The 13,129-nt window shown below is 32.5% G+C and overlaps 1 long non-coding RNA gene across 1 annotated transcript; it reads left to right on the forward strand.

The window, feature by feature from the left end:
• Positions 1 to 4,352: 4,352 nt before the first annotated feature.
• Positions 4,353 to 4,873, forward strand: LOC25480831 (uncharacterized). The gene is made up of 2 exons (XR_003008402.2): positions 4,353 to 4,493; positions 4,591 to 4,873. It is a non-coding gene; the product is annotated as an uncharacterized lncRNA (long non-coding RNA).
• The last annotated feature ends 8,256 nt before the right edge of the window (positions 4,874 to 13,129 follow it).

The following is a 13,129-nucleotide window of genomic DNA, read 5'->3' on the forward strand; positions in this document are numbered from 1 at the left end:
AGAACCGGAGGGTTCGAACCAGAGACTATAAACTGAAAATTTTTAACTTGTAGTCTGCAGTTTTCTCTTTCCACTTTGTAAACAAATGTTTTGCTATAAAAGGAGTAATTCTTGTGCAAGGACATCATTTCTTTTTCAAACACAAATCCATTATATGGTTTCTTTAATTTAGCTCTATTCTATTTACTGAATTCTACCCTTTTAATTTATATGACTGTGGCCAAGGTCTGAATTTAATATATATGGTTTCAAAATTACCTTCTTCATTCTCTTGTCATGAATCTGTGTAACTGAGACGGTGATACTTGACCAGACGCATGATACTAACTTTCATCTGCTTTATTTTGATGGTCCCATATTACAATTCAGATAAATTCAATGTTTATCTCAATATCATCCTTCAAGCATAAGCACTTCACTCAAATGATTTCTTGTACTTTGCTTTTCTCTTGATCATCTCTTTACAGGTTCAGTGTATCTTATGCTCAACATAACGTTCTGGAAGAGATGCAGATTTCCATATCATAGGCCCTTTTAATCTAAATGAATATTTGAGGTAGGATTCCTGATTTAATCATGACCTCTATCATGCATCTTATCGACTAGCTGCATGACACATGATTATACAACCTATGGACTGTCAACAAACTATGAGCACTTTTCATAGTAGTGCAACTTATTCTTTAGTAGGATAATGAAGCACTTTTCAGTGGCTTTATCTAGGTCAAGGCATTTTTTTCAAATGCCTATATAAGTCTAAGAAGCGAGTGAATTGATCATTTTGACTACTCCTTAATCTTTGAAACAATTTCCCATAAAAAATTAAAAAGATTCAACCAAGTATAAAATAGTAGAGAAAATAATTGACAACCATCTACACGAGGGGAAACTCTTGAGTGGACACAAAGATTTAAATCCTTTATTTGGTCACATATACATAAAAAGGAAAAAATAGAAAAAAAATAACAATTAAATAATCATTAATTTTCAAATGATTTTAGCATGTTCACTTTTTTGTGTGTGTGATCAAATAAAGGGTTTGTATCTACCCAAAAATTATTCCTACACGAAATGTTTAAACAATTTGAAATATATTTTAAAATCCTCTCATTGAGAATAAAACAATTTTAAACTGTAATTTGTTGTAACTTTTCCATTAGTGGTTGTGTTCCTCAAATGGCTTGATCGTATACTAAGTTAGATCTTAGAGAAGACTGCGGTAAAATCAAATTATCAAATAACAATTAAATTAATCATTAATTTTCAAATGATTTTAGCATGTTCACTTTTTTGTGTGTGTGACCAAATAGAGGGTTTGTGTCCACCCAAAAATTATGCCTACACGAAATGTTTAAACAATTTGAAATATATTTTAAAATCCTCTCATTGAGAATAAAACAATTTTAAACTGTAATTTTATCATTTGAAAATTAATGATTATTTAATTGTTATTTTTTTTACTTTTTCCTTTTTATGTGTGTGTGATCAAATAAAGGATCCAAATCTTTGTGTCCACTCAAGAGTTTCCCCTCGTGTAGGTGGTTGTCAATTATTTTCTCTACTATTTTATACTTGGTTGAATCTTTTTAATTTTTTATGGGAAATTGTTTCAAAGATTAAGGAGTAGTCAAAATGATCAATTCACTCGGTTCTTAGACTTATATAGAGGGAGGGCTATGCGTTTCCCATAGCTATTGAATATGAGGGTCTGCCGGAATTTTGCACTCACCGTAAGAGTATTGGTCACAATGTATCATCATGTCGTTGGTTACACCAACGAAGGGAGAGCAATATGGAGCAGCCAATTGATAAGGGTAAGAAGCCGACTCATTCGCAAAGATTGAAGCAAGGGTGGCAGCAGAAAGAAAACCCGGATGGCATTGGTTCATCTAAGGTCTTTGGTACGGCATCACCTACACAACAAACTGATGATAGAAATGATAATGCCAATGATATTGTCGACCCATAAATCATTGCAATGGAGACACAAATTATACCAACACAGCAGAAAGCAACCAATTTCGAACTTGTGCAACAAGAAAATTTGGCTCGTTTGGAAGAAACAGACACGGAACAAGACTTGGGATCCGCTCCTTCTAATGTTGAATGTAAGCAGCATGACGACACTTCGACACATATCACACCTCCTCAGGCAGCCACGGCTCGGTTACCAAGCACATCCATTCATGTTTTGGAGAAGGTTATTGTAGTAGAGCACGTTAACGTGCAACATAAGGTAATGGAACAAACCCAATTGGGAACTCGGGAAGATATTCATGAGACCCTTGATTCTGACATTGTTGTTACGGATATGGAGCAAACCACACCACTGACCCTTGACACCCAAACAGTGGCGCACACCACAAATGATAACATTATGCAGCCAGTTCGGGTTACCCCTACTCAACACCGTGAGGTTCAGATTTCTAGAAATGTCCAGAATGACTTGGATTTATGGGCTAGAATTCGTGAATATGACAAACGGACCGCGGAGGAAGGATTCACTCAAGTTCTTTCCAACAAGCAACAACAAGCACAGAAAAAACAAGTTTTAGGAAAATCATTGTATAACACTCGTACAAGGGGTGGCCCGTCACCACCTGCCCAATGATTTTGCTTTATAGGAATGTTTGATATGGCATCATGCTGATAGCTTAGCGAATTTGGGTCATGGCATATGGATTTCTTTCGTGACATAGTTGGTTTGCCTAACTACAGGTTGTCTGTTGTAGTCTGTTTTCGCATTTTCTGTTTGTTTTTCTTCAGAGGGTTTTGGCTTAGTCCCCCCTCTCCTTGTAAATATTTTTTTTTCCATTTTTTTTAATAAAATTTTAGAGTTTGGCGGCATAGGACGGAGATTTCCTAGGGTGCCAACCTGGTTGGAATGTCGGTGTTTTCTCCTGATGTCTGTCCTTACTCCTTGCTTAGCAAAAAAAAAAAAAAAAAACACGTTAGCACTCCGACGCTCCAGTCAGTAATGGAACTGAGAAAGAGTATCTAGAAAGTGTTGTGAAAAGTGAATCATACCTTGAGGGTGAAGCAAGTTCACCCTTATATAGGTGCACGTTAGTCATAACCGTGTCCGGATTATGCGACATGTGATTAGGGACAAAGGAGGACACATGTAAGGTGATCCTCGCAAGGGGGCGCGCTTCTGTGCGGTGCGGTGCACATAAACCAGCATTCTCCTTCAGGCTTGGAGCCTTATGGAGGTATAAGTTATGCCACGTGTTAACATGCGATTGATCTTCTGACCGATCCAGAACAATAATAAATATATTGTTCCAGTTTGATTCTTGTTGTTAAAATAATCATTATCAATTTTTAGTTTTTGCAAATTTAATATTCTCTCTAATTGCTGCTAATTTTCTTTTTTTTTTGGATTGTATGATGAATGTTTGAAAATGGTGATTTTTTTTTTTTTTTTTTTTTTAATTCTGGATTTTTTATGATAGATGTATGAAGATGAGATACGAAGAAAAGGGTGAGTTTTTAAATAAAACAAAAGTGTCAATTTTTTTTTTAAATCAATAAATACATGCGTGGCCTTTTTATTTTTTTTATAAAAGCAATTTACACATGTGGCCTGCTAGGTCCTTTAATGAAGTGCCACATATGCGTTGAAAAAGTCAAAATTTGCAAAAAAAGATAATTATTACAAAGGGGTTAATTCTTAGGTGATTAAATTTTTTATTTTTTTAATAGGAATCAAAATCGCAACATTTTAAAACTTAGGAGGCCAAAAATACACTTAAATCTAGACTGTAATATTGAATGTTTTCTTTGAGATAAATATGTGATATTTTTATTATAATAGTTGTTATTAAAGTTGCAAACATCTTATGATTTTTAATTACTGGGCACTAGGTGTTATTGTTGATTTTTCAAACATTTGATTGAGACTTATGTGTACGTTTGTGATATACCATACCTTAGGTAAACGATTTTTGAAAACTTGTACTTTTATCCGCTCATTATTTAACTTTTTTTAGATGTTAAATTTAACATTGAATACAAAGTTTATATTTTGGTGTTTTATGTGGGACAACATTAATCCTATTATATGTTGTTACCTCTTTGATGCATTATTTCTATAACATACATTTTTTCAACGGTTATCAATATTATTTCAATTTTGGGATTTTTCCCTTGTCTATCATGAAAGGCTATATACAAATTAAAAATAAAAATTCTAATGAATAGTTGGCAGACTTCAATATTTTTATTTAAACACGACACATTAATCCCAAAAAAAAAAGACACATTGATCTACCTTTAAAGGCATTTAACATTAATATCAATTTATTAATGGTTTCTTGCAACTCCTAAGTGCTCGGTTTTTTAAATTTGAAGTTAAAAAAGTGAAATTGGTACTTATAAAGTGTTCAAAAACAATTTATTATCAAATGTAAAAGAGAAAACATGTCTCAAATATTCAAGTTTAGTTTGATAATATTTTTTTCTCTATTACTTGTTGTTACCAATGGCTGTAAGTAAGTTTTTATATTATTTTCATATTTTCTTCTTTATGCTATACACAATATTTCGTTTATGTAGGTAATGTTCATTAATTCTTATTTGTCTTTGTAGATTGGAAATGCACACTTGACAACGATTGTCCAAAAAATATGTGTCTTCTTCCTCAAATTGCACAATGTGTTAAATTTAATTGTGAGTGCAAGTTTTATTTTTATGTGCAATAAGATGAATAAACAATATTATAGATGAAGGAGATCTCAACTAGGTTGGATTTAGAACCCAAAAATTAGTATCTTTTCGAGTTCCGGTAAATGTAACATGGGATAGTGCCCTATATAAAGTGTTATTGAAATAATATTATTATACGAATATGATCAGGTCTTTGGAATTGTGAGAACATGTGAAAGTGTAATGTAAGTTTTTTTTTAACGACACCAACAATATAACATTATTATAGTAATATTTGTTTAAAATATAATTGAAACAAATTAGATTTCAGGCAAAATCTAGTATTAATTATCTCCAATACTTAAATTATATAATACTATAATACTACATATAAAAGAAATGAGATTTTGGACTGACTTTTCATTATTTTCATTATAACTTTAAACAAATATTACTATAATAATGTTATATTATTTGTGTCATTAAAAAAAAAAACTTATATTACACTTTCTATATATCCTTCAACAAAAAAATAAAAAAATACACTTTCTATTGTTGGTGTCATTGAAAAAGTTAAACATGGTTTGTTAGGTATGATTTAACAGGTTTGTTATAATTAGAAATTCAAAAACATCGATTCCCTCATTTTTGAACTTACGTTTCTCTCCATTCTAACTAAGGAAGCTTTCCCAACCCACCACCACCACCTCCGCCCTTTACCACCCAAAAATCCAAATCCAGTTGTCAAGATGTAGATCCATGTTCTTGGTGGTGTGATATCGAGCTTGTTTGCTTCACGTCACTACCTTCAAACCTGATGGGTCTCTTACCCGAAGGGTTGTCTCCTTAATGGCGTCGTCGTGGTTGGTTTCTTGGTGTTGTCTTGTTTCCATGATGAATCTCTTGTTGGGTTGTCACTGTTTCGATCCTCTTTGGATGGTGGTGCACCGTCGTATGGTGGTTCAATTATGGTCCGATCTTGATATTCGTCCTATCGGGATCTAATGGTTTTCAAGCTTAGCTTGCTTCCTCCGCATTGGTAAGAGGTCAGGGGTTGTTTTTTGGTTAGCTCTCCAAGGAATTCCGGCGTTGTTTTCTACGGCTACGATCTCCTCATACTTGCATTTACAGTGATGGTTGCCTTGGTCACTGTTGTGTTTGTTTCTGTTTTCGTTTGGCTTTGGGAAGTTGAGGACGACTGTGGTTTTGTTCCGGCTTACGTGACTCTGTTTGATAATCTTTTATCCGGTTGTTACTGGATTTAGGATCTGGGTTCTAAAGTTCTGTTCATCGGTACATGGATTTGTTGGATGCATCCTGTGATCTAGATTCAACAAGTCTTTGTGTATTCGTCTGATGTTGCTTGAAAGGGTTGGGTGCGTAGATACCCCGCGTTGACAATATTTATCGTTTGATGTACCTTAAGAACTGTATTTGCGGTGATTGCTTTATACGCCGTCGGTAGACTGTGTTGGCTCTCCGTCGTTTGTTCATCCCTCGATCTGGCAACAATTGGATTGGTTCAGCGCGAAAGGGCGTTTATGACTTGGTATTTAGCTAAAAAATACCTAAAGTGCATGTTGCTAAACCTTCATAAAAACAAGTGGGTGTTTCTTAACAAATTCCTATATGTTTATATCAATCTCACACTAAATTTAAGAAAACAGTATATTTTTTTTTATAGAAATAACAATTCATTATTAATCTGCAAAATCAAAATTTATCTATTTTTTCATTAATTTATCTAGTTAAAAATATTCGACGAAGTTGAGGTTCTTTATATCTTCTACAAGCAAAAAAAATGGTAAAAATACTTGCATAAGATAATAGAAACAGTCTTTTGAGCTTATCAAAAGAAATTGAAAAGTCACAAAAGCATAAATAAAAGTGTGAAAATTTTCACAATAGTAAAAACATACATATTTTGTAGGAAAAAATAAAAGAAAAAAGAAACATACATATCAAATTGTAAACTAATTAGAAGTAACATAAAATTATTTGTAACTTTTTATTTTGTTTTATTAACGAGTGCCTCCAGAACACTCTTTAAGCATTTCAAAATAAGCAATTAATTTTTAGAAAAGTCAAATGTTTCGATTTCAAATGCTTTGATTACACATTTTTTCATAAATAGTTACTACTTATAATCCTTCAAGAGTACCTGAAGACACTCATTAACATTTCTTTTTTTTAAGGAATAAAATTATTTGTAACTTAATAGTTCAGCTTACAATTAAGCAGTTACATACTTCCAAATTACACATCGACTTTCTAGGATAGATACATTTATGATGTACACAATGCCTCCTTAATTACGCAGAGGAGCAAACCTGTATGCCAAATAACAATAAAAGTTAGAAGAAAGGAGTGAAAGATTTTATATTAGGCTTAAATATTGCACTCGTCCCTGTAAATATGGCCCGTTTAAGTTTTGGTCCTTGTAAAATAAAAATTCAGAAATCAGTCCTCGCAAAAAAATCTGTCTTTTAAAAATACCCCTGGGCCCATTTAGGTTATGACAAGTCATCAAAATGCCTACGTGGCGCACGCTGATTGAACCCATTTTGTAGATTTTGGTCCCTGCAAAATATTTTGTTTTTTAAAAAGGTCCCTGCAAAATTTTTTGTTTTTGAAAATAGGTTGTGAAAATTACAAAATATTTTGCAGGGACCAAAATCTACAAAATGGGTTCAATCAGCGTGCGCCACGTAGGCATTTTGATGACTTGTCATAACCTAAATGGGCCCAGGGGTATTTTTAAAAGACAGATTTTTTTGCGAGGACTGATTTCTGAATTTTTATTTTACAAGGACCAAAATTTAAACGGGCCATATTTGCAGGGACGAGTGCAATATTTAAGCCTTTATATTATGATAAACAATAAACATTGAAATGTGTGTGAAAAAATTACTTATGAAGGCTAGTTAAAACAAGAATTAGAGAAACAAATATGATTAAAGTATAAACAATTTTTATATGTTTTCCCATATGTTATCTCATTAATTTGAATGTAACAAACAAACAATTTTGTTCATTTTTTTTTTTTTTTTGATAAAATAAAAACAATTTTAATCACTTTATAAGTAGAACTCCTCAAGCTTTAGTAATTTCAATTAATTTATTTGTAAAACTTACAGAGTTCACAAAAGCCATTCATTTAATCAAAAGCTTAGTCCAAACAACCAAACTAATTTCTGGGCAATGGTCAAGAATAAAAAGTATCCATTTTGTGATTGCATCCATCTTCAAACAAAACTTGTGTATAATCATCTGTACTATAAGTGATATATGAAATGATGAATGTATCCACATATGTTTAAAAGTCGTTTGTAAAGTGGTACAATTTTGAATTTGATGATAGACAAAATAATCTTTTTACTTAAAGTAGGTACCAATAGAATGAGTCACTCTCACACATTTCAGCAAATATATGAGATTTAGAATTGAAAAAAATAATAAAAAAACCAAATCATAAAAAATGACACATTACAGTAAAAACATAAAACCCCAACACAAACATTATGACTTACAAGGGAGTGATGGAGTGTACAACAACACACAAAGTTCCATCCTTGCTAATTAGAAGTAGGCTAAACTGCACTTTTCGACCCCTAAGTTTTAAAACGTTGCGATTTTGGTACCCAATTAAAAAAAAAAATACAATTTTGGTCCCTTTCGTCCCAAAATTGTTGAGAAGACGCCACATGTCACAAAAAAGGGGAAATAATCGCAACTTTTTGAGAAGATAAGGGGTCTAAAGATCATATTTTCCTTATGTTATGGGTCAAAAGAGCATATTTCCCTAAACATGAGGGTCACTTTTGTCATTTTTTTTCATAGGGGCCAAAATCACAACTATTTAAAACTTAAGGGGTAAAAAATGCACTTTAGCCTTTAGAAGTAACATGAAATTATTTTTAGCTTCCTATTGAAAAAAAAAAGTTCAGCTTACCAGCAATGGCATGCTTCCAAATAACACACTGGATTTTTAGGAAATTTACAATCATCAAATACACAATCGTCCTTAGTTTGACAAGGAAGAAAACCTGTATGTCAAATAAGAACAAGTGGAAGTTATTAGAAAATGGTGCGGTTTGCATAAATCCAGAAATGGTTTTGGAGTACAACTCACATAAACTATTTCCACAGCAAAATAGTTTTGGCATAATTTTATACAAAACATACTATGATTTATGCAGGGTGTTGGAAACCATTAAGTACATCTAATGGTTTTGGAGTATAACTCACAGAAACCATTTCTGAATTTATGCAGAGTGCATAAGGAAATCCTTATGCAACATAACCGTAGCCATTAGAAAAAGGTAAACGATTTCAAACATGAAAAACATTAATATTGAAACATGTTTGAATAATTACTTACTATGGCTAGTGGCGACAATAATTAGGGAAACCAAGATGAGCAAAACATAGCTAATTTTTAGAATTGCTGCCATAGTTTATGTTTTTAATTTTCATGTAACAAACAAACAATTGTTTGATCACTTTATAAATAGAACACCCGTAAATGCCAAAAACCATTCATATAATTAACATTATTACTAAATGTCTCTTAGGTATATTAATATGTCGTTTTATCTCTAAAGCTCATTAAATTTATCATTGTACTATATTAAAGATGTAGGTATATTTTGATTATGATCAGAGGCCATTAACTTTTTAATAAACTTACTACATTTTTTTTTAATTTTTCATTAACATTTCATGACATAAAAATAGTGTGAAATGATTGTAGTTTGTAGATACTATAATTTATTGTTGTTTTAGAATTCTAATAGGACCAAATTTAATATAAATCAAATATGGAAATTGCAATCAACCAAAAAATAATAATATTGTAATTCAAAAAAACGAAAAATGGAAATTGCATCAGTTGATGAAGTTGTTTTTGTCATAAACAAGAAAATAAATGGAAGTTATGAAAATAAATGGAGGAGCGCATAACAGAAAACGATTACGATGGAGGATCATTAGACCGTGGCGATCAACGAACGATCTCCTCCTTCTAGTGATAAATGATCTATCTGATGAGGATAGATGAGTGACAACGGTGGCGGATAATGCTCCGCTGTGACAGTAACAGTTTCCAGTACGGCGGCGTTGAGTCTTTGCGGTGGAATAAAAGGTGTTTGCAGCACGTTAGCACTTCGACGCTCAAGTCAGTAATGAAACTGAAAAACAGTGTGTAGAAAGTGTTGTGAAAAGTGAATCATACCTTAAGGGTGAACTTCACCCTTATATAGGCGCGCGTTGAGCATAACCGTCTCCGGGTTATGCAGCGTTTGATTAGAGAAGGTTAGATGACACGTGTAATGTTATCTTCGCGCGGGGGCGCACTTATGTGTGGCTCTATGCACTTGAGCTGGCGTGTTCCCTCTGACACAGAGCCTTAAGGCGATGTAGGTTATACCACGTGTTAACGTGTGATTGGTCTTCTGAAAGGTCTAGAACAAATGTGAACTAAAATGGTAAGTGACCATATTAAGGGAGCTTCTACGGTGCAGTCAGGAAATTGACTTTTTTGATAAAGTTAATTTTGATTTTAACGATTGATTCATTTTTAAATTGTTGATTACTGATTAATGATCAATAGTAATTCATCTAGTAATGCTTGCAACATCTTGGACTTACATGTACTATTTTATCGTTGGAATCTTTAACATGCGAACAACGTTGATGATATTATGTGATAGTCTTAAGTGTTACACTTTGTGGGGTGTTACGCTTATAGCAAGTTAGGATAAAATTAGATTAAGTGTAGTCTTGTTAATCTGATGAATTGATGATACTATGAGGACTGAACTTTTGATGTCATTGTACAAACAGTGGGGTGTTACTCATTACAATTTTGATGTTATAGTGTTAACTTCATCAAAAAAGTCATTCTTATAACTTCACCATAGAATTTTTCTTTAAAACAACACGTCGCACACTATTCATCGTATTCATAGGTGAACGGTATCTTTTTACCAACTTTTTTTCTATTTTATTTTGTTAGAGTGGAATTTTTGTAATACAATAATTAAGTTGTGTCGTTAACCAATTTCAATACATTCCTTCAAAAAAAAAGAAAATTTCAATACACATTAACCACAAAAATATGTTGTGAACCGCTTTTTGATCTAAGTAAATCTGCCATTTTTTTTTTAGGGAAAATCTACCATTTTTTGAAGCTACGTAAATAAGGGATATTTATCTTCCAAAAGTGTTTAACATATATTTTAATGACTAATGAACTTATGAAATTTGTTGATGACACAACTCAACTTTTGTGTTACCAAAAATCCTCATCTATATTTTAAAAAAAAATGACAAAAGAGAAAGTTTTCACAGTATTAATAGGGTGAACAGTGTTGGTTACCTGCATTGTTGTCCCATTTGTGTGCCCAAATAACATTACTATTATTTATATTTGAGATTAGAGCACCAAAACAAGAAATTAATATATACTTTGCTTATAAAAGTCCCGGAAGTGTATCTCGGTTGATAATTACCAGTGATAATTTGTGTAGGGGTCAGGGATCGAACATCGAATTCTCCACTTCTCTATACATAATATGTGTAAATTTAGCCAATAAATTACTTGACAAAAAAATACTTTGCTTATAAAAAATATACTTGTCTTATAAGGTAAGTCACCCTTGAAAAGTTGCTTTAGAATGTTATTCTCTCGATCTTTATTCGTCCTTAGCTTTATCCTTTTCTTTGAGTTCAACGCGTACACACTTTATTTTCTTCAACTGTTTTGGTCTCCACACAGTACATTTACTCGCCAGCACAATATGGAAGGTTACATGCTTTTTATGTGTTTAGTCTTTTTTTTTTTTTTTGCTTTCGCACCGGTTTCCGACCCACCAAAGGTGAGCGACTAATCCGGCTCATGCGTAGAGGCATGCGCACTGGCCAAGTGTTGTTCCCCCTGGGAATCGAACCCGGTATTCCCCGGGTTATGTGTTTAGTCTTTGTAAATAAGAGTTATTTAAAAAATGGTCTCTGTATTTATTATTTCTGACATTTTACCCTCCCAAAATTTAATCATTTAAAATTTGGTTCTTCCCCCACTTAATCACTGCCACGTTATTAGATTAGCTGACAAAAATACCCCTAAGTAATTCCGCTGCCCACTGATGTAAGGAGGGGTATTCTTGTCACTTCACGCCAAACTTTGCGATTAAGTGGGGGCAGAGACCAAATTTTAAAAGATTAAAATTTGGGAGCGCAAAATGCCAGGATTAAGAAATACATGGACCATTTTTTAAATGACCCCTATTTGCTGGGACTAATCACATATAAAAGCCAAATTTATATAATCAAATCAAATTACTACATTAGCCATGTCTCACTACAAAATTACACCAAAAAAAAAGGTAAGAACAATGGTGAAGTAGTCTTTAATTATAAAATTTGGCTTCATGGAATAAAGACAAAAGCATCTAGGAAAGTTTGCAGCGGTTATGTGCAAGTTCATCATTATTTTGTTTTTCTAAAAGACCATCTTTGTCCTCTCAAATTGAGCCTTTACAACATTCTGGAATTTCGACAAGTGGCTTTTTCCTATCTCTACTTTCGAATAAGGTGAATGCACTCACAATGAATGTTCCTCTAGCATAAGATTATTTGATTGGAGAATCATATTCTTAACTTTAAGAATATGTTCAATTTGAAGGAATTGGACGGCCTCACTTGGCTGCCTTAGTGTAAGAAGGATTCTTCTACAAGACTTTGTTCTTATGATTAAAAAAAATAATAATGATAGATAGACACCCTTAATCTGTACAATGTGTACACTAATTTATGTTAATCAAATATATGGTGCGTGTGACCACATTTATTTAGTTGCGTGACCACTATTTATTTGGTTAATTAAGTGCAAAAATAGTGGTCACGCGTATTTTAGTTGCGACACCACACTTTTCAGCTTTTAAATGCTAAAAAAATAGTGGTCACGCAACTCAAAAATGTGGTCACAAAGACTATCTCTTAAATGAATATACTTATCTCCAATGATTAATTTATGTAATTGCGATAGAGGATACATTGATTTATAAAAAACAAAAACCTTCATGAAGATTTTAAAGTTGAGATCATGATATATCCATGCCTTAAAGGTGCATGGATAGAGCACCAAAGAATGAAATTGTCTTAAAACTGTAACAGATCATTTAAAATGTTATGATATATATACATGAGAAATTCTTAGATGGGAACGTAAGTAACATATCATCATTTATAAACAACCAATAAAAATATTACACCTCATTTAATTTATTAAAAAAATAGAGAATAAAATAAAGATGAAACTTGTCTTCCGTATTGCTTGCTATTCTTCCACCATTATTTTGAGCAAGCAAAACGGAGGACACGTTTCAACTTTATTTTATTCTCTATTTTTTTAATAAATTAAATGAGGTGTAATGTTTTGATTGGTTGTTTGTAAATGCTGACATGTTACTTACGTTCCCAT

This window comes from Medicago truncatula, chromosome 1, assembly GCF_003473485.1.
Source record: "Medicago truncatula cultivar Jemalong A17 chromosome 1, MtrunA17r5.0-ANR, whole genome shotgun sequence".
NCBI lineage: Eukaryota > Viridiplantae > Streptophyta > Magnoliopsida > Fabales > Fabaceae > Medicago > Medicago truncatula.